At 43.1% G+C, this 21,830-nt stretch overlaps 1 protein-coding gene across 8 annotated transcripts in view; it reads right to left on the bottom strand.

Annotated features, from left to right (window-relative positions):
* Window positions 1–21,830, bottom strand: part of ERBB4 (erb-b2 receptor tyrosine kinase 4) — a 666,663-nt gene that overhangs the window by 535,673 nt on the left and 109,160 nt on the right. The window lies entirely within an intron of this gene.

Below are 21,830 nucleotides of genomic sequence, written 5' to 3'. Positions count from 1 at the left end.
AAGCTTTAAAGGAATCTCCTTTCAGGAAATCTGCACAGTATCTAGGACCCTGCAAATAAAATCTCTTTACAGTAGCTCCAGCTGGTCAGCCAGAAATTGCAGATACATCTGAAAATCTATTACTAAACTATCCTGCAGCATGTAACATACAACTTGGCTATTGCTACTTACAACTTCAGAGCTGGTCCATCCACTAATAGCCATCACCATGGGAACAAGGAAACAAGCACCAGTGAAACGGAAAATATTTTCTTAATCCTTGAAAACCTACAGAGATGTGCCTACCTTCCCTCGGTTGCATTTCAGCCATCAACTTACTGCTGAAGCAAGTGGGACTTTGCAACACCAAAACCAACAGTATTCCATCTAAAATTAAGAACATTTCTATGGAACAGAATTTCAGTTTGAATAAATATACCCATCTTTGTTCCAATGATAGGAAACATGCTTTACGGATCAATCTCAGACTCAGTTTCAAAAGGAAAAAGAGGGCCCCTGAAAACTTTGATCTGGTAGACCTTGAGAAAACAAGTATTCTGTAGTGTCAATATTGCCATTTATTTCACTGTATGACTACAGAGTTTCAGGAAAGAAATTAAGAAATTTAAGGAAACAAGAAAGCTACCCCTATTAAATCTACTCCAACAAGCTTAACTTCAGCTATGCATGTAACAAATTCACCTATATAGCAAATACTACAGCCAAGTCAATGCAGCATCAATTCATCGTTAGAGCAGACACAGTGCTGCATCATTGATTTACAAGACATGACATGGTTGACTTAATATGTGTATTGGTATATACAGTGGCAAAGAACACGACCATGATCAAAAAGCATATGCACATTTTAACAGCGATGAGCTAGCATCCTAGTTTGTACTAAAAGGTTAGATAACATCCTGGTCCTATTGAAATCAACAGAAAGCTTGTGATGGTTTTCAGCATGGCCAGAATTACAGCCTAGCACATTCTGCAGAGGCCAGTGTGGTGCAAAAACCTCCATCATCTCCTGAAATTAGACAAGCTCCTTAAAAGGTCCACTTTAACTAAACCCACTAAAGGATCAAGAAAAGGATTTGATGTACAAACCAACTCATAAAGGATCCGTAACACTGCTATTAGATATAAAGTTGTATTCTAGTTTTAAAAGCATGTGTGGCACTGATGCACTAATTAAAGTAAAAAGAGAGTGAAATAGCCAGCCATCATCTTCTATATCAAGAGGAATACCTTGATCTCCACTTGCAGCTCCACTACCTGCTAGCTGGTATGTTTTTCCCTTGTCAGGGCATCAGAAGGCTGCCTCAGTAACGAGGAGCCTGTAGCTATTAATTTTTCATAGGGAGTACATATCACTGCAGCATTGCAAGGAGTTATTGATAAGGAGAAATGAGAAATCAGAAAGCAAGCACAGCATCTTTAATCATCAAGATTTCCCCCCCTCTCCCAGGTTGAAAATGGAGAGCACCTCATTAAGACAAAGGCAATGGGGCACAGGCACTGCCACTGGCAGGTTCCCCCGCCGGCACCTGGAAAACTCCACACGCATGGTGGCCATAGTAGCATCACAGACAACACACACACAGCCCAGCATGACGCCATGAGCCAATATTAGTGGGAGGGTAACGAAACACTCTGCCTGTAGTAAGACAACAGGCACCTGCTCTCTACGGTCTCAACAAATCCTTCGTCTGGTTACCAAATATTTTGAAAGACTGCAAGGGTGCAGCAGCACAGTAAAACCAGCCACACCATCCCTTTTCGATCAACTGCATACAAGCATAACTCATTAGAAATCTCAGGAGTCACCACCCACCACTATTAACAGAATGCATTAATATTGACATTATTTTAATGCTTTTTCAATTTGTATTTGCATTTATCCAAATGCCATCATGTTAAGCAGCGTTAATTACATGGTTTTGTCTGGGACATCACATTTACAGTTAGCATCTGTTGAGCTACTGACATGCGAGACCTAACACATTTGAATTTTTTCTGACAACCATCGTGCTAAAGAGCTAGTGATGCTTTATTAGATCTTCCCTGAAGTTTCAGAGACACTGTGGCTTCTGCTCTGCATGCCCCCACGTTTCCTGGAGCCACAGGAAGAGCTACATGGAAACATGGTCTCTTTTCTCCAAACCTCTTGGGTTTTTTTATGTATTTTTTTGAATTTGCTCCTCATATGCTCTCCGTGATGGATTCAGAAAGGTTTTTTTCCCCAGTGGATAAGCATGCACAGTTTTGTTACTGGGCTCCAGCTTTGTCTGTTGTAAACCCAGTCCCCCAGAGGTGCCTCGGGCCAGGGGCCACCTGTGGCCGCCCTGTCTTCCTCAGTGCCATGACCTCAGGGCAGAAATACCTCAAAAAGGCCCCCAAACCTCTGGGTTTATACCCCCCCTTTGGGGGACACCGACACCCAGCCACAGCGATGCTCCCCCAGGAGGAGGAGGGGGCTGCAGGGCGACATTTTGTGCAGCTCACGGCCCTGCTGAGCCCTTCAGAGCAGCCCATCCATGAGGCAGCAGGGGAGCCGGCCGGAGCGTGGCTGCCATTTCCTGCCTGAGACCCCATTTTCCTGAGTGGCCCTTTCACAGGAAAAAACAGAAGGAAAAAAAAGGGGGGGGACATACCTGAAGGAGATACAGAAATCTCCACAAATGCTCCCAAAGCCAGAGGAGGGTCCTGGCCTGCCTTGATCGTATACAAATATTTTGGTGGTTACCACTGGGGCAGCAGTGAGCACCCGCAGGGACTGCCTAGGTATCCACCAGAAAACACAAATGTCACCCATGAGCCAGGCACCGCCAGAGGATTTAACCCTCCCCCTCACCATTTTGAGCCAAAAATGTTTCCTGAGGAGAACCAGGCACCATCCCTGAGGCAGAGCACCTCCTCCCTCCTTGCTCGCAGCTCCTCGGTGAGGGGAGCGCCTCGCCGTCCCTCACAGCAGCCGGGTTCCCGTCACCAACCCCCAGAAGGCCCAGGAGCATCTTTGCAGCAGGAATATCAGAGAAGCTAAGTCTAGCCAAAACAAGTTTGCAGGCAGCACGAGACCACACAAGCAGGGTGGTATTCACCAGAGAGTGGTGGAGGAACTTCAGTGAGAAAATGCAGGCGAGCGGGCCAAGGTGTGCGACCACGGCACCAGCAGCCGCTGTGCCAGATGATGGCAGCTGGCCAGAATGAGTTCCATCCCCAAAATGGCCTCAGAGGGGGTCCTGGGAGCTGGAGACCACCGAGGCCAACTTCCAACCCTGCTAAGACGGTAAAGTTTATTATGAAGAATAAAACCCCTGGTCATATAGATAAGTAAGATCTTGTTGGGAAAGAACTGGCATGTCTTCTGTAAAGGGAAATCCTGCCTTGATAACCTGAAGTCATATGAGGTGGTCAGTTGGCATGTGAATGAAAGGGATTTTCAAAATAACTGGATTTTCAAAAAGCCTTTGACAAAGTCCCATGCAAAAGATTATTAAAGAAACTAAGCTGTCATGGGCCTGAAGGAAAGTCTCTTTTATGGACCAAAAGCTTGTTAGGAAGCAAAAGGTTTGGCGATGAAGAAAAGCTAGCACAGGGCCCCCCAGGGATACATGTCCATGAGGATTTCATTCAATACCTTCATCACAGACCTGGAGAAAGGAGAAACCATGAAATCTCAGAGCCTGCAGATGAAACTAAATCATTTTGGGTAGTCAAATGGCACAACAATGGTGAAGAACACCAGCAGAAAGCCAAAAAGCCCAGTGAGTGGGCAAGGAGGTGGCAGCTGAGCCTCACTAGATAAGCTTAAAGGTAATACATATAGGGATAATAACCTAAACTATGACAGTGATGCTGAACTCATGGGAGTCACAACTTCAGATCTTGGAGTCATCACTGACAGTTATCTGAAATCATCAGCTCATTGTGCAGTGGCCTCCAAAAAAAGAATCAACAAAATGCTGTGAATCATCTGGAGGGATACTGTGAAAGGGACAGGTGTTGTTTTGCCACTTCACAAGCCCTTGGCATGTCCCCATCCTATATGCAGTCCTGGTCTCGGGAAGGTTGCAGCAATTAGGCAAGGGCAACTGATACGATAAAGGGGATGGAGCTGCCACCTTGCACAAGGAGAAAGTACAAGGGCTCAGGCTACCCAGCCTGGGGGGAGAAAGCTGAAGAGGGTTTGCTGTTTTAAGGTTTACAAAAACATGGATGCAGTGGATAAGCTTAAGGATGTGCAGTTTGCCAAGTGCTGCAGAACAAGTAGTAGGGGGAATTGGTACAATTAGGAAGAGATCAATTTATAAAAGATAAAATAATTTCTTTGCATAGGTGGTGAACACCTGGGACAAGGTGTTGGACAAGGCTGGGGAGACAGGCAGTGCCAGGGGACTCAAAAGGGGTTGGATGAACTCATGGACAATAGGTCCGCAAACAGGTACTGGGATGGTAGACAGGAACCTCACATCCCCAAAACAACTGTGGGTGGGGTGCTGTAGGAAAGGCCAGGCTACCTCCTGTCCCTAAACACCAGTCCCTTTTGCCATGCGGAGAGGCAGAAGACTGAGTTGGCTGAACCACCAGTCTGACCCAAGGGGCACAGTGACAGAAGTGCAGAGTGCTATACAGAACGACCTCGTAAGGTCCTTCAAAATGCTTAAAAAAAAAAAATATATATATATATATATATATATATATATATATATAAAAAATTATTTCCATTTGAAAGACTTACCTGCTAACCAAATCTTTGCAAAGCCCTGGAATATTTTCCAGTGTTGACGTGTGAACAGTAGACTAGTGTACTTCAAAAGACTTTTGGGTCACTGGGTGGTGGGGGATAAAGGAAAAACAAAGGAGAATAAGGAAGAATGATATCCAAATCTGCCCAAATCATCAGATCGTTCCAAATGTTCACCTGAAATCTCTGGCCAGGTCTTCAGTGCCCTGAGTGCTTTCCCCATCCTTGGTGTGTCAGTATAAGTTATCGTCAACATTAATTCTTTTGTTTCTTCCCTTTCCTAACAGATGTAGTAATCAGAAATATTGCCAGTGTCCAAATGTGCGATTGTGTAATGGGGACAGAGATAGAATTAATTAATGATCCAAGTTAGATAGAAAATCTGAGTTAATTTCTTGCAGGTTTTTGAGGGGTTACTTATGGCTGGAGGTGTTCTTGCAGGCTTCCAGCTCTGTCACAGGACTCAGCCATGCATGCCAATGAGAAAACAGGCCTTTCGGAAAGAGAATAGGCCAGATATTGAAGGACCCACTGCCACAAAAACTACTTTCTTAGTGGCAACAGGCCTCAGATAGTAACTGGAGTCAATGCAAAGCAGTACTGCCAGAAATTAAAATTTCCCTGCTAGGAGCACAATAGAGCGATTCCATTTGAGCATTTCTGTTTGAGTGTTTCTTCATCTCCCTACTACCACACCTTGTTTTTCCTTGTCTGTTCACCTATCTGATTGCTTCCTGCGTATCAAAAGACAGCAGCTTTCCACCAAGGAGAACAACATTAACAAATCACACGTGCACAAAACCACAGAATATTTCAAGGACAATGAAAACAATCAAGACCACCCCAGTCTTCAGGCAGCTGTGTAAGTGAACTGCTAACTGGGAGACATGAGCTCTGGATCTGATGTGGATCGGATGCCCTGGGCCTGTGTGGGATCAGTATATAGCACAAATTACACACTTTGCCAACGGGGAGACAGTCACATATCACCTCGCTAATCTATACAAGCACACTGCTGGCTTTTACAGGTGGCCACTCACTGGAAGTATTATAAACTGCCACAGAAGAGTCTGACACAAAGGAAAGGGAAGCAGAGCAAATATGAATAAAGCTTGTTCGCAGTCAGGATCGCAACTCCTGTTCTACTCTGGAAGTTTTAAAACTTGTTAAATTAATCCACCATAAATTATAAGTATATAAGGTTAAATGTCTAGCAAAGATGAGACTATTCAGCTAATTATGCAGTCTTAGATGGAGTAGTTAAGAGGCAGTAATTCTTGATAAGATGATTATGTTTCACAGCTTTTGAGATTAGTAACAAGATTTACATTTTCAGTAACTAGTTATTTTGGGTGGCTTCAGTTTGGAGTATGAAACTTACCTGAGAGGCACACTTTTCTGAAAAAGGCTGCGCCCCATCTCTGAACTCCCAGTTTCTAGTGTCCAAATTCACTACCAACTTAAAAAAAAAAAAAAAAGCCTCCTGCTATATTTTTGCATGTGTTTGCAAAAACAGCTACCCAAGCCCTCTAGAAGAGAAAGACACACACATAAATAAATACTGCAGTGCAAATATATGACTTTACATCCATTGTAAAGCTGATCCAGTATAACAAGACAAGACTGTATGATCCATTGTCATCACTGGAGCTATAATTACTCATCAATCAAGAACATTTAAACAGATATTGGGGCAGTGTAAGACCAACCCAAATGCCGTTTCTCCACATGACCAACAGGAGAAAGGCCTATCCAGAGTACCTGGCACTCATACAGCCCGCTTGCAAGGTACAACCTTCATACAAGTAAGAAAGACCAACCCCAAGGCCTCTCCTGTCTGCAGCCAGCACAAGAGCAGGGAGCCTCTGGCTAAGCTGATCTCAGCTCCGCATCCTAGAGCAAATTTGAACTCAGATCTGTACCTAGCCCCACCACTGGGAAACAGCATTTAACCATGCTAATGTAGCAGAAGTTGTGTGCACTAGTCAGCGACAAACTGAATCAACTCTGAACACAACACGCATAAAACAGCAGGACTCAGCTTCTACAAGACATGCAACGTCCCCCGAGGCCTCTATGTATATTTTATTATCAAACTTCTCTAGTTCAGGTCTTGAATTCCTATTTTTACTGTCACAACAATTTTTTAAATAAGCAAAAACTGTTGACAAACACTGCACTCACAGCCTTGCTCAGCAAACCATTGCACTTAAATGATTTTCACCACACCTCAACTTTTGAGGAAAACACAACTCAGACACCAACACCACCTCTCTTGATGGAAATCAGCTGGCTGGCCTTTTGCTATGACAAACATCCAGGCTCCCCAAAGCTGCCCTTTCACCAGATTCAATGATTGCATATTTGCAACAAGCAAATACTTACTCCAATTCCCACTTCACACTCTTTCTTTTATCATTAGATTTCTCCTACTCGGTGTACACAAGCTGTATGGTAACTCTCGCTCATGCTGAAACAAGCTTTCAGGCGAATTTACCTTGGAGTCCCCAGTGATTGTGAGCAAGTTCCCCATCACTCACTCTCAGAATTGCGCCCACACTGCCCCTGGCATTTGGATAAAAGTGGTTTGTCAATAAAGTGCTGAAAGAAAGTGCCTGCTTGGAGTATGTAGTGTAAGCTGATGGACAGGAACTGAGCAACTAGCTTGTCCTTACAAAAATAGGGTAATTTTTAAGTGTCAAGAAAGAATTCAGGCCCAGTTGGTTTATTTTTAAAAATAACACCCCCCAAAAATTAATTTTTCATTCAGCATTCCAGCTTGGCCTCTCTCTAAAGAAGAGCAGGATATTTTTCTTTTTGGTTTGAAAGCAGATGTTAATGTTTAACATGTTACATAGCTCCAGGCATTATTATTTTTCAAGCTACTAACAGCTTGAATATGCCTTTTCTTTAACTGTGGCATTCCAGAAATTCCTAACTCTAACTTATATACTGAGCCCTGTGTCTTTGCACTAACTCCGACTGCTGTGAATCTACAGACTCAAGGAGTGTTAAAAATTAAGGTTACCACGTCATCTGGCCACAAGTCTAATCAGGGACAGATTATTGTCTTTTTATAATTAGAACTGCCTAGATCCCTTGCAAGGCACATGACCTGCAATTTTGGTGTGTTGTTGTTTTTTTTTTTTAAATCATAATTTCATTTATCCTACATATACACACATATATACATACATTAAGTGTATGCTTATACACACACATATATGCAAAGGTCATCTTTTTATTGTCAGTATTGACACACCGCAGCTAAGAGTATTGTCAATACAGGATCTCACTGATTTTAGGTACTTGCCACAGTGAGAAGGCAACTCCAGTACAAAAGCTAGCTGTTTTAGGTGAGACAAATGCTGGCAGAAATGACATATTATACCTCTTCAAACTGGAAAAAAAGAACACACGACTACATATCAAGCAAGACATGACTGAAAGCATCAGACCTCTAAGGAATAGCTTATAAAACACCAGGCAGAAAGTGGAAAAACTTTTAATACAAACAAAAACAACCAATCTGAAATTAACCTAATTTTAATACCACCTGAGTTGCCTCAGATAACTGAACAGAGTTAAGTTTGTGCACTTCACTCTAGGCAGCACCATGAGGAAGAGCGCAGCTCCCAGGATTTATCTCCTTAAATCCTTAAGATTTATCCCACTAAACCCATTTAGCCAAAGCAAAACAAGTGACTTTTTAAGAGTAATGAACGCCTCTTTCCAACCCCCACCCCACTCTGTCCTTCAGTTTTACTGCTGTATTTCTTTCCATCACACTTATAGTGCTTACTGTTAGAATACAGAAAGTGAACAGTCAACTAAATCAACATCTACCTGTCATTAGGGAGCTAGATGACATTCCCTGTCATACAAGAAGTAAGGGAAGATACATCTTGATGGTCATCCTTCACCCCAGCAGATGCCAAAGTCAGCAGATGGCTGGAAGGATGGTGGCTCAATTTGCTTTTGATCACCGATCTGAGTTTGGAAGAACAGCTATGCCTGGGCACTCCTGCATTCAGGTGTGAGAGCTTTGAACAAGAAGAGGCACTTGGTGATTTGACAATGCTTATCTCTCTCTTCTCTAAAGTATATGAAGAGATGGATTAAGACGAACCTTGTGCCAAGCTTTATAATGCACTTCTAATGACATACACTAGAAATCAATGATTCTCCAATGTCCTGCCATTTCCTTGGACTTGCCACTGGAGTGGAAAGCAGATATTCAATACTTGACACAGATTACTTCTGAATGCCAAATTATATTAACAAATATATTCTGTTGGTGTAGGGTACATATTCAGTTTCTGGTGTTTGCTATAAAACACACTAGTGTGGGGGGGGGGGAAAGAGGAGGGGAGGAGAGAAAAGAGGAGGGGAGGAGAGAAAAGAGGAGGGGAGGAGAGAAAAGAGGAGGGGAGGAGAGAAAAGAGGAGGGGAGGAGAGAAAAGAGGAGGGGAGGAGAGAAAAGAGGAGGGGAGGAGAGAAAAGAGGAGGGGAGGAGAGAAAAGAGGAGGGGAGGAGAGAAAAGAGGAGGGGAGGAGAGAAAAGAGGAGGGGAGGAGAGAAAAGAGGAGGGGAGGAGAGAAAAGAGGAGGGGAGGAGAGAAAAGAGGAGGGGAGGAGAGAAAAGAGGAGGGGAGGAGAGAAAAGAGGAGGGGAGGAGAGAAAAGAGGAGGGGAGGAGAGAAAAGAGGAGGGGAGGAGAGAAAAGAGGAGGGGAGGAGAGAAAAGAGGAGGGGAGGAGAGAAAAGAGGAGGGGAGGAGAGAAAAGAGGAGGGGAGGAGAGAAAAGAGGAGGGGAGGAGAGAAAAGAGGAGGGGAGGAGAGAAAAGAGGAGGGGAGGAGAGAAAAGAGGAGGGGAGGAGAGAAAAGAGGAGGGGAGGAGAGAAAAGAGGAGGGGAGGAGAGAAAAGAGGAGGGGAGGAGAGAAAAGAGGAGGGGAGGAGAGAAAAGAGGAGGAAAGAATGAACAACAAACCAAACCAAACACCCAACTGAACTCCACAGTCCATCACTAACGTCCAGTGTTCCATGCAGAGGTCTGACACAACCATAGATGACATCAATGAATTCTTGGTTGCCCTGATTCATCTTGTTAGTCCCTTTATTTCAGCACATGTAATTTGTTCTCCTCCCCCCACCCCCTGCCCAGTCATGCCCCTTCCTACATGACATACTTTGTCTAGCTTCTAAGAAGATGACAGAGGGTTTTTTCTTTCAAAGAATGCTGCTGCCAGCCCTAAGGACACAGTTCATCTACTCTCTGGGGGTCAACACATTGGAGATAAGATGGAAGGCATATAAAGTTTTCTTAACCTATCATGACCTCTGAGTCTACAAATTCAGAACATGCAAACCTTTTGTTCCCCCATGAATTTGGGGACAGAGTCACAGGAGTCCATCACATGAAATCAAAGCAAGTTTCTCCAAATAGCATGCCAACTCCCATTTCAACACAAGGGCTACACTCAGAGAACTGCTCCGCACATGGGTTTTGAGACCACTGCTGCCAGTCTTAAAATGCTTAACCACCAACCCAAGTCAAAAAACACACGTACAAGTAGATGCATGTTGCACAGGCATGCACGTTATTGCAATCCACACAGAAACACAATTAAACTATCCAAAATGTTAATTCTCATAAAAGTAGCGACGAAGGAGTGGGCAAGGGGAGGGAAGCTGCGGGATGCTGCCATAGGCACAGGCTTGGCAGTGAGGGGTCAGGTCAGCAGCCGGTGCGGAGGACAGCAGCCAAGCAGCCCAGATGTCTCCCGCTGAAGGAGGAAGGGGACTGCCGGGAAGGAGCAGAGCCAGCTGCCTCAGATGTCTGGCGCTGTCAGAGGAGAAGGTCCCTGGGTGTTTCAGCACAATGTCCCCCTTCCCAAGCTGGGCCAGCAAGGGGGAGAGGGCACAAGGAAACAGGAGAGACCTCAAGATCACTGTCACCTTCAAAGCCTTCTGCAAGGCAAGTGATGCTACTGTCCAACAAAATAAAGATTCCACAAAAAACCCTGTAAATCCTCACACAAAGCCATTTTGTAAAGATCAGTAGCAATGGATCATATATACCAACAAGGAAGAAATGTGGAACGTACCAACAAAAATGCCAACATTGCTGACAGAGAGAACTAGGGAAAACCCACTGGCAAAAAAAGCAGCTTGGCTTTTGCAGCTTGCCCTCTGCTTTACATAAAATGCTACCTTTGATATTCAATATTTATGATTCCACACCTATACACATACCTGCACAGTCACACAAGACATAGGAAGCTTGTTCTACCATACAATGAAGTGAGGCAGGAAACAGAAAATAAATGTGCCAGGGATGGGTTGTTTTTTATATATATTTATATAATAAATGTGATCTTGCTAAGGACACTTACAACTGACAGAAGGGAGGTAATGCAGAAACTGAAAGTGACTTCCACTGACAGAAGCAGAAGAAAAGTGCCTGAATATTCAGCCTCTTGTCATAACATCACATTAAGCTAACCCAGCAAGTGGAAACGTAGTAGCAAAGTCATAGCTAGGTTCATACACTGTATTTCCCTTGTTTTTATTTATCCATACCTGACAAAGATTAATTGTCCTTTGATTTCAGTGTCTGGTCCTGCTGCACCTCAGTACACTGTGGTACCTAGATGGGAATATCAGGCAACAGCGTTAGGTATAGAGGCATATTTTTGCCATTGCATACAGTCGAATTTGTACCTGAGTTAGTAACAGAGAGAGCTCCTATGCCAGTATTTCCTGGGGGGAAACTGACCCCTTTCAGCTGCACAGCCTGACATCCCCATTTGCTTTATTGCCATGCAAAATCCCATGTTATCAGCAAACACACACAGCAGTCTCTATGGCACTACAAACATAGCTCAAGACGAACACACATCACTGTACAAGTACCATAGCAGAACAAAGGCAAACATCAAGACATTTGAAGAAAGCTGTTTTGTGTTACAGGGCAAAGCACTGTTATTCCTTATGCACCGACTCCAGAAGTGGGAACCCAAATTCTACCTCCTCCATCCTAGGAATTACAGACAGCATTTTCCATAGGGAAATGGCAATGCCCTTAATAACATGCTTTAACTTTTGGTCAGGCCCTGAAGTGGTCAGGCAGTGGGACTAGATGGATCATTGTAGGTCCCTTCCAACTGAAATATTCTATTCTATAGACATTTGGTCAGTCCAGGGATCTGCTTGCCCATGCCCTAGGTGCCAGGGAGAGTGTTAAGAAAGATCTTTCTCTGGTGCTGCTTAAAATTCTTACTATGAAAATAGGACTCTCTTCCAAAATAGTTTCAGCTGATCAATACTTAGTGGCAGAGGAAACGAGGTCCTGAACAGGGTTTTGCACGTCCAGTTTTCCTTTGAAAATCTGGTATCTGAAACATCACTCACCTGATTGCCATGAAGTAAAAGTTCTGTATGAAATGCTCCAGCTACTGGATTACTGTGCAAAACCTCTACAGCAGCTACTTGTAAATAACAAAAAGCTAACACACTGTGCTACGTAACTGTTGACATACACCGAATATTTATGGAGGCATTCATCTATAGATTGTGCTATCTTTTATGGAAAGTGGGGGGTGCTGCAAGTCTGAAAAAGACAGATCTCTCATTCATAACTAGCTCTGCATCCCTAGAGTACTTCGGCTCCACTGTGGGCCGTATTTCTGATGTCTTATGTTGATTCAAGTCATTTGACTTCTATTGCCTCCTTGGGTCTCATTAAGTCCGTCAAACTACAAAACACACATGAAAGGAAAATGGGCCCAAAACACATTTGGGATCTCAAAAGATACAGATTCATGTAACCCAGTCAACTTCAATGGGAGCTGGCCACCCAGCTCTTCTGAAAATGCAAGACTATGCCACTTGACCTTGTTATGAGAGAAAAAACATCCCATTTAGAAATGTAAGACAAGCACCAACTCCATTTCCTTATCAGGGACCCCCACTAATTACCTCAACTTCACATCTTCTGTTTTTTAAGCATTCAGTTCACAAAAGACTCCAGAAGGTGAAACAACAGGGGAACAGTAACCCTCCCCCCCAAAAAATAAAAATAGGGGGAGTAATTCCAGCAATATGAAACGCAGCAGGCCCATTGTTCACCAACTGCAGGCCCAGAGCTCAACAGTGCTAATTAATAAAGTAGCACTCAAGGTTTGAAGACCATTCTCTAGACATATCTTGCATGATAATGGCAACTGCTACTTGGTCTGAACACACACAGATATTCCTTGTAGGCAAGCCCCCTAGGAGAAAAACGGGTATTTGATATCATCCTAAACTGCTGAACTAGAACTGAATTACCTAGTCAAACCAGACTCTTACTGTAAACCAGACAGTATTATTGCTGACATGATGGATCAAGGTTTCTACTCACTGTTATCAAACACCAATAACACTGACCTCGGCAGCTGACACTCTGCCACCAGCCTGCTGCATGACACTGGGGTAGCGTCATCCCCCTATACCTCTGTTTTCTCCTCTCCTTTGTTGCTTCACTGAGCTGTAAGCTCTTTGTGAAGGCTTCTGGTCCCTTCCTAACTGTTTGCCCTACATCTAGAAGACGACAACCTAAACTTCATTTTGACACTGGAATGCAACTTCTATTCTAATGTGTTTAAATGGATACGATACATGCATAAATCCTGCAGGCCCCTTCCCTTTCTCACCCAAAATTCATCATGAAGAGACAGAGTGGTAAATGTTTAAAAAAAAATATATCTTTAAACACGTATAAAAAAATATAAGGAAGAGATCTCAGAATGTTAAAATTCAACCGAGTTGCACATGCAAACACACCCAGGCAGACTTTAGAGCTTGTATCATATTCATAGCATGCAGCGTAACCATCAGGGAAAGCTTTATTAGATGAAAATAAGCCTGTTGTAAGAGATTTCCTTGCAATTATTCTGCTGCCATTATCCTGGCCAGGCATTCATGCAGCTTTTCAAATTAATATGCTTAGTTTTCTGAGCAGGAGATCAGAATAGTGGAATTCTATGGGGAACTCAATTACCAAAGAAAATAATTGCTTGAGCATTCAAGAAATTGGAACTACATATAATTGTGAATAGTAGATTATTATCTGGATTATGGAAGACACTTTGAAATGAACTCAGACATACAGCTATATACATCTTGAGGATAGTACCTGCTAAGATTTCTAGGGCTCCTCTCAGGCACGGAGGGGCTCGCTCTCAAACAGAAAACTGAAACTACCAATGTGGGTTTGTTGGCTTTCAGACGGGAATGCAAAAAGCCAATATCCCTGCTGAGAAAATAAAAAGCTGAGAACAACAACAACAAAATCGCCAAGGGAGTTTGCTTGGGACTGTTCCTTTCCCATTTTGTATTCCTTTGGTGTGGATGAACATTACACATTGCTGTATGGTTGGCTTTTTTGCTGCTTCAAGACTGTGCTGTCTGGTTGTAGGTTGCTGGTGCATTCAGGTGGTGGCTATACACTGAGAGTGGCAAAGCTCTAATAAATGAGGGTATCCTCCTGTCTTTGAGCTCTGCTATAGCACAGAGATAAGCTTAAGTGGTGGAACAGGAGGGCAAGAAGAAAAGGGTTTAAACCCAAGAAGTTGGGGATTTTTCAGAGCGCAAAACAGGATGCTCTGTAAGGGAAAGAGATTCAAGGATTTTATTCAATTTCTCTCTGAAGATAAGCAAGCACTACACGGAAAAAAAGATTACAGTATTGAGAAAACATTTGAGAATTGCAACAAACATGAAAAGATACGGGATCTATAGGATGCACACTGAGTAAATATCTGGCAGAAATGATGCACGAAGGATACCTTGCAGATTGGCATCAAAATGGTACGAAGACTAGAAAAGGAGCTGGGAACAATGCTGAAGCTCAGACAGTGGGAATAAGGATATAATAGCAGAGAGGCAATGTGGACAATTCGAGACCTGCAGGTACTTACGTGCAGATTTTAAACAAGAAAAATATATCTGTGGTACCAAAAAGAAGTAAAAAAACTACCCAGAAAATGAGAAACTGAATTGAGGAGTAAATTTGCTGCACAGGAGAGCACACTGAGAAACCAAAGACAAAATTGCAAGGAAGAAGCAAAGAGGAAGCGGTTGCGTTGTTTTTTTTTTTCCACAAAAATACTATGAGGCAGCCAGGCGGTATCACAAGCAGGGTCCCTCCAGAGATGGAGAAAGATCTGTGTTAGCGCCTGGTGAGAAAGCCACAGGAACTTCCTCCATACAGATGATTTCAATCAGAAAGAGGCAGAGACACAGGCACACAGAGTAGTCAGGGAGCCCACTTTCAGAGGGCAGACTGAGAAACTGAACTTATTTAGACTCAGAAAATAAAGGTTAAGAGGGCATTTAGTTGTTTATTACACGTACATTACCAAGGAGATAGAATATATTTCCACAAACCAACCAAACAAAAACACCCAAACTGAGCTTGTTTAACACAATGCTGGCACCAGAACAAACAAGAGTAATGTAGGCAGAATAGATCCAGGTTAGCAATAAGCGTTTCTTAACATTCCAGGAATCACAGAACTATCCTCCAAGAGCAAGAGCAAAAGCAAAAATGGTGACCTAGCCCTCTAAGGCAGGGCACAATAAATTTTACAGAAGGGATTACATGATACAATGGTTTGCAAGAACTGAGGACTAAACTGGACAGCCTTCTGCTCCCAAATCAAGTGACATCTCAGATTTTTCCAAATATAAACACACTTTTACCACCACAGCCCCAGTTTTGTTCAAAGAAAAAGGCAAACATTGGCTCATAAAATAGAAACCCTCAATTTAATAGTCAAAACCTAGCTCATTCTCCTTAAAAATGCCTTCAGGCTGACCTTTTTACATCACACTTCCCCATATACAGCTGAGTATACATCCATTCACAGCTGGTCAAAACACAAATGCATTTCAGTACAGTCTCACCACTTCCAGAGATACTCTCCAGACTTAGCTTTGCGGTACAAAGACAACTTGTCAGTAACTCACTCCACCAGCCTTTAAAACCCATCAGAGAGCGCTCCATTCTTTTTACACACCTATAAAACTTGAGTTGTGACCAACTGCATTTTGTCTGCACTCTGACTTCAGGTAGTTTGGCCAAGCCATTTCAGCTATACAGCTTTCTGACAAAGAACTGGCGTTAACTCATGTTTTGAAGGTTACTGCATTGCCTGCCACTCCTTACTGCAGAAAAAAAATTACTTGAGCCTTGAGACTTCAAACCGAGTGCCAATGAGGGATCTCAGAGAAGTTTAATGCAGGGGCCAGTTCGGAAGGAAACAAAAACCTGTTCATGAAGTTGCTCGACAGCAAATGTGTACTTTGAGGCAAGCTGGTTTGATTTGTTGGGTTTTGTTTCCTATTTAATTGCCAATAGATAGCAAAGCTAGACACCAGAAACAGGATTCCTTGTTCTGCTTTCATTTCTACCACTGCCCCCAGTTTCATCACCCATGAATTACACTCCAGAGCACAGGTGAGCTTTCTATAACCACACCATGAAACACATATAGTCCATGACCACGCAAGTTAAAAAAGAAACCAACTCTTCCTCCGGTTTGCAACTATCTTCCGCTTGCCCATAGAGCTCTTTGCTCCATAGCTGCTGGGACTTACCTCCCATCCAAGTAAGTCTGCTTCCCCTTTCACCCTTCCCTGCTTTCCAGGACAATTTTCCTTTGCTTCAAAGCACAAAGCAAGTTAGTGAAGTCTTTCCATGCTTTTAAGGAACATCTCCCTGCCTGCTCCCAACCAGAGAACTAAGACCTCCTGGTACAAGCGGGCTCTCTTATGTGCTCTCCAGCCCCCCCAGCAATTAAAGAAATTGCCCCCAGCTGAGATGAGACCGGGGCTTCACCCTGCTGCAGGTGTATTTGAGTACCAGTCCTCCTAAAGGGCCCATCAACTCTGTAACAAAACCACTGTTTCTCCAGCCTTTTCCCTTACACAAAGAAGCTGAGCTGGCTGCAAAAGGGAGCTGAGCATGGATAATGCATCCCATCAACTACTCAGGATAACTCAGAGCAGTCTGTTTGCTCAGCCCTGCTCTCTCTTGAATTTCTAGCCCCACAACAGCCACCCACTGCAAAAATACCAGACGAACCCCACCCACGCATAGCACTTTATAGACACCAGTGCTGGCCTCTTATTTGCCTTCGAAGAGGCAGTAGCAAGACCATAGGAGATGTGCACACAGACCTTGAATTCGGAATAAAGAGAGCATTTTCCAGACCCTGCTAGCAGCATACTGAAGATGCACTGTTAAATACTCATTTTAGAGTGGGTTTCAGACAGACATGACTCCCATAACCAACACGCTGCCTCTTCCTTACATTAGCTTTGTACCTCTTCATGAAACACTGCAGTTTCCTCAATCCAGCTCCAGGAGGTTTGCATCAAATACGTGTTTGTGCTAGTCAGCTCTCCACCTCACAATAAAGTGAAAAATCATAGTAACAAAGCAGAGACTCACCGTCCGTAGCATATTATCATTACAGCAGAAATACAAGAAGGATCAAAGGCCAGAGATGAGACAGCTACCATACGGTTATGAGTATGGCATCTTTCTCAGATCTACAGGCAGCTTAAGACCACGCAGTCCTAACACAGGCACATCAACTCCAACCTACTGATGGTATTTTAAATTATAATGTTATAAGCCATTTCACTTCTGATTATTTTAGTGGAAAACACCCAGCTCATGCTGTTGTCCCATATTTGTGAGGGAAGGAGAAATGTAAGTATGGTCACAGCATCAGCTCGTGTCTCAAGGTGGGCAGGACCAGTTCCCAGCACACCTAACGTTGCCTTCACCATCTGGGCAACCGCTTGGCCTGTGGCTTGCTCCTCTGCCTGTAACAACACTAGACTTGTTAGCTCACATTTTAATTATTGGGAGATATTTAGATACCTCTGGAAATATGTTTTCTTTCTGTTTAAGAGCCACAACTAAGGGCTTCTACCAGGTAGTCGTATGTGGACACTGCAAAAATCTGTGGCTTACTGAAAATGCAGAGAGACAATACGCTGACTTTAAATATATGAATTCAAATAAAACATAATGAGTTCAGTATCAAACTGGATGGAATTAGGTCATTATGCAGATTGTTCTGCTGAACCAAAACGTCTGTTTCTGGTCTGAAGGATATTTCTGCATACTTTTATGAGCAGTCCCAAACTCCGACGGCAGACTTTGCAGAAGGCTTGCAGTGATGGTTAAGTTTAGCAACTACTGAGCACAAGTGGCCATGGCCACCACTGGTCCATGGAAAGGAATCACCAATAGTTTTTAAATGGGCATCTCCACTTACAGGCTTATCCATTTTTCTTGAAGGTGCAGAGCTGCTCTGTGGGGATCACTCATTTACACTGCCCTTTCCCAGGGAAATAAAGACATCCAAACACAGAATGAAAGGAGGGAGAAAGGCTTTCAGTAAATGGGTAACCAGCTGTATGACTTAGAAGCACTCCCACCGGAGCACCTCGCATCTCGAATCCAACATGGCTCTTTCTACCCTAAATCTAATTTTAAAAAAATACAAATGTGCCGTTGTTTGGCTACAGCTTTAAGGAAACACAGAGGAACTCATAGGCAATAAAGCACCAGCTACTTCCCTGTAGCTAAGTTTATCACAGTTTAACAACAAATACTTTTAATATAATTTACAGGCTCTGTATGTTAAGTCTCTCCAAGTAGATACCTGCTGGAATGGACATTTCTAGTTCTTGTGCTCAGAAAGATATCAAAGAAATGCTGTTCACCAAACAAGAGCAATACATACGCATATAAGTATGTATACATACATAAGTATGTTTATGTAGATGTTTACATATGAGTATGTGTAAATGAATATATGTATAACTACATCCTATATATACATGTGCGTATAAAAATATATATATATATAAATTTTCACAGAGGGTAGCCAAAAACAAGAGTTTGTGGGCAAAAGCCTTCCACGCATACCAGTGAGGGCTCCTCACTGGCGTCAGTAAGACCCAAGACTAAGGATAACCTCCTTTCTCTTGAAAGACCATAGCCTATATGAGCTGAGCAAGAATAAGGTACACCCAGAACAAGTCTGGTAGACCTGTATTGGGATATAGGGCATTTGTTGCAGATGGGAATCAAAGACATAACATCATCACAGGTGACCATGGCGGAAAAACTTGTGAGTCAAAAAGGGTGGCCCTTGAACCAGGGTCTCAGTTGAGCACAGCAGTTAAGCGATGTTTAATTCCCAGTCAGGTTTGCAAATGTGTTCAAAGCTAAGCACAAGCCTAAGTGCATTCCTGAGTAAGAACAGTAGACAATCCATTATGGTAAGGTTAATAAGAGGTTTGAGGCAGATATAAATATGAGATGCAACAGTTAGACATCCTTTACTCTTCTAGTATCCAAAGACTGTTGAGACGTCTTTGCCAGCCATGTTACAAGGGTTTATACAATAGCTTATACTGAACTCACTTGACTGGAGTTAAAACCTGTTACATGGTGATCGTCTCATGCCCAGAGCAAAATTATAGTTTTCACAGGTACTAGTTTACACAAGTTGGTTATTTTCATTTTCCAGTCTGTTATTGTTACCAAACACTGCAGAACTCCACATCCCACATGCAAAATTTTCATTCAGCTCTGCCCAGGCATGTTTTTCAGCCCCTCCTATTCAGTTATGCTGGGACTGTAAGGGCAGATTGAATTTTTTTACTTCAATCCAGAAGTACAGACCACACCATGCATGGAGTAGCACCACTTCTCCAGGGAGAGGAAGAGTGAGGGGTGCCATCAGCTGCGGCTGCTGTCCCCCACAAGGAAAGTCCCTGACCCACAGTGGGCTGAAGGCTAAGCTCCCCTTTAAAGGCAGTTGAACTTTTGCCCCTCCTTTTGCCTCCTAGCAAGTTGTCTTCACAATGTCAAACCTGGTTTCCCCTCCTAAATGACTTGATCCTTGCTTCTACTCTTCTTGCAATCAAAGAGATTGAACAGGGATGGAAGATGTGTAATGTGGGCTCTACTGAGACAGAAAATATTGCTCCATAATACTCTATGACCCTTCTTCTTATTTTCTTTGATATATCCAGTGGGTCAGCAAAGCCTATGATGAGTAAAACGTACAGAGGCCCTTATGAAGGAAATTGTGTGCCGAGGTCACAGAACAAGGTCTGAAAGACAACCCAAGGAATCAGCAACATCAATTTTCATGGCACCACTACATAATATGGAGGGCTGACAGAAACTTTGCATCCCCCAGAAACGAATTAAGTACCATCTACTAAAAGTAGTATAATTTTCCCCAAGTTTACTAATCCTGAGTAGGCTCTATACAGTTTTTCTGGTGTTTCATATGGTAGCAGTGTGGTAGAAGTGAAGGAGGTCTGCCTTGCCTCACTACAGCTGACGGAGCATGAGAATTAAGGCACTGAAGTAACTGCAATCTCTGTGATGCCATGAAACTTCTGGTTTCTAGCCTATAAACACTGTAAGCCCTCAAAGTGTCCCGAAGATAAAACAAGACACAGGATTTAGTTCCAAAGTCATGGTTAATGACAGCACATCTCAGAAGCGATATTAAACTGTAAACCTTGGTGGAAAAGGCAGTCTCTCCCTATTAGAGATCAGGGTGAAGCCTATGGCCATATTATCTTATGTGTCAGCTTCACAGGTTTAACACTTTCCTCCAAGCCTGTGGTATTCTGCCTCTGAGAGATACAAGGTATACAGGAGATTTAATAGACTTAAATGTGATACCGGCTGGAAAAAATCCTATATTCTAATTTTTTTTTAATGAAAGAAAAATACCTAATAAATAACAGAACCCTGTCATCAATCTTCAAGGAAGATGCTAACAATAGCAGGTTATTTCCATAGAAATGGACTGACTTTACAAACTCACGGAGATCCACGTAACAGTACTCTTCTATATATAACCGTTATTTCTTTAGCCTACTAAATTTATACCTCTAAACAGATTTCAAACCCAAGCTTATGAATCCTCCCAATCACAACATTAACCGACTTCAAAATTTTGATTAACTAGCAGAGGATTTAGGAATCTCATAAGAGTATTTGGACTGGCAAACGAACCACATGACTTCCAATAAGGTGAAAGAAAAACAATCAGAAATAACTGACTCTGTTATTAACGTTCCTGTTTGGAAAACGCTACGGACCATGGTTCCTGTGAGAAGGGCTGGCTTTTCAGTTAGCCGCTGGTTCGTCTCCATCTTTCAGTCCTCCTACTCCAACAAATTTAACTAGCAACCTTTATAAATCAGCTAATAAATTACTGTAAAAGGAGAATATACTTCCTGTCTAAATAAACGATAGCTGAAAAGTTCCTAATGGGCCTTGTACGTGGGAAGAGGCTGGCTTTGTTCAACATGCTGCATGGTTTTTTCATAAAAAACAGAGGCTTCATTCACTCAGCCTCCTTATCTGCACCTGTCGTTGCTGCAGCTTGGCAGCTTTTCCACAGTGGTGTGCCGTACGTTATTTTCTCTCGAAAATCAGAGGTCAAGCCTGCCTATAGGGTGTCAATGGGAGGTAGCCGTCGCTGCATCTCAGCATCACTCCCCTGATCTGGCACCGCATCTCCTGGCCCCCATCGAGCGTGAGCAGCCGCCTGTCCTGCTCCACGTGCCTGTGCCTTTCAGTGCTGGGCTTGTCTCAGCATGAGTAATGCATGACGCTGATCCCCTGGAGTCCCCACAGCCACAGCTCGGCTCACCCTCCTCCCTTGGTGCTGCAACTTCTGCATCTATATTTTGGCAGTTTGAAGATTTTCGATTTACACAATTATGTTACCTACTGCTTCTGCATCTTTGAAACAGCCCCAGTGGGCAAATATGCCTGAAAAAATAATGGAAATGTACATGGTTGTTTTAACTTCCCCAATTCTCTTGAGAGTAACTGGAAATTAATCTTGCAAATGCTTTCACATGAGTTACCTTATCCTGAAAGGGCTATGTTCACCAAGCTGAGCGAAGTCTTTGATGAGTAAGAGCAACTAAAAAAATGAAAATGTTGGCAATTAGCTGCCTTTATTTTATCAGCAGAGATAATGCTCTAATTATACCA

The sequence above is a fragment of the Harpia harpyja genome, chromosome 7 (genome assembly GCF_026419915.1).
Source record: "Harpia harpyja isolate bHarHar1 chromosome 7, bHarHar1 primary haplotype, whole genome shotgun sequence".
Lineage (NCBI taxonomy): Eukaryota > Metazoa > Chordata > Aves > Accipitriformes > Accipitridae > Harpia > Harpia harpyja.
The sequence above is the reverse complement of the archived record's forward strand: the minus strand, read 5'-3'. Positions and strand labels throughout refer to the sequence as shown.